The sequence below is a fragment of the Doryrhamphus excisus genome, linkage group LG7 (genome assembly GCF_037039965.1).
Source record: "Doryrhamphus excisus strain RoL-2023G ecotype Guam linkage group LG7, RoL_Dexc_Guam_v1.1, whole genome shotgun sequence".
Lineage (NCBI taxonomy): Eukaryota > Metazoa > Chordata > Actinopteri > Syngnathiformes > Syngnathidae > Doryrhamphus > Doryrhamphus excisus.
In genome coordinates, this window is record NC_136363.1 from 3,089,906 (window position 1) to 3,090,521 (window position 616).

Below are 616 nucleotides of genomic sequence, written 5' to 3' on the forward strand. Positions count from 1 at the left end.
AATTTATTCCTGAAATACGATGATAACGTCTTAATGCGAGCGTTTGTTGTAATTGTAAAACTATAAATTGAGTTTTCTGTTAACATTTTTGGCATTCTGGAACAAATTAATTGGATTTATATTACTTATAATGGGGAAAAAAATTTTGGTTAGCGTCCGTTTTGGTTAGAGTCAGACTGACACTAAGAATGAATGACACTAACCAAGGTTCCAAAATAACACTGACACGTTGGGACACCCCTGGTGTATATATTTAATTCTACAATCATTTATGAATTTATTCCTGAAAAACAATGATAACGTTTTAATGCGAGCGTTTATTATAATTGTAAAACTATAAATTGAGTTTTCTGTTAACATTTTTGGCATTCTGGAATGGCTTAATTAGATTTATATTACTTTATATTACTTAATGGGAAAAAAAAGTTTTGGTTAGCATCCGTTTTGGTTAGAGTCAGACCTCCTGGGACAAATGAATGACGATAACCAAGGTTCCAAATAACACTGACATGTTGGACACCCCTGGTGTATATGTTTAAGTCTACAATCATTTATGAATTTATTCCTGAAAAACGATGATAATGTCTTAATGCAAGGGTTTACTGTAATTGTAAAA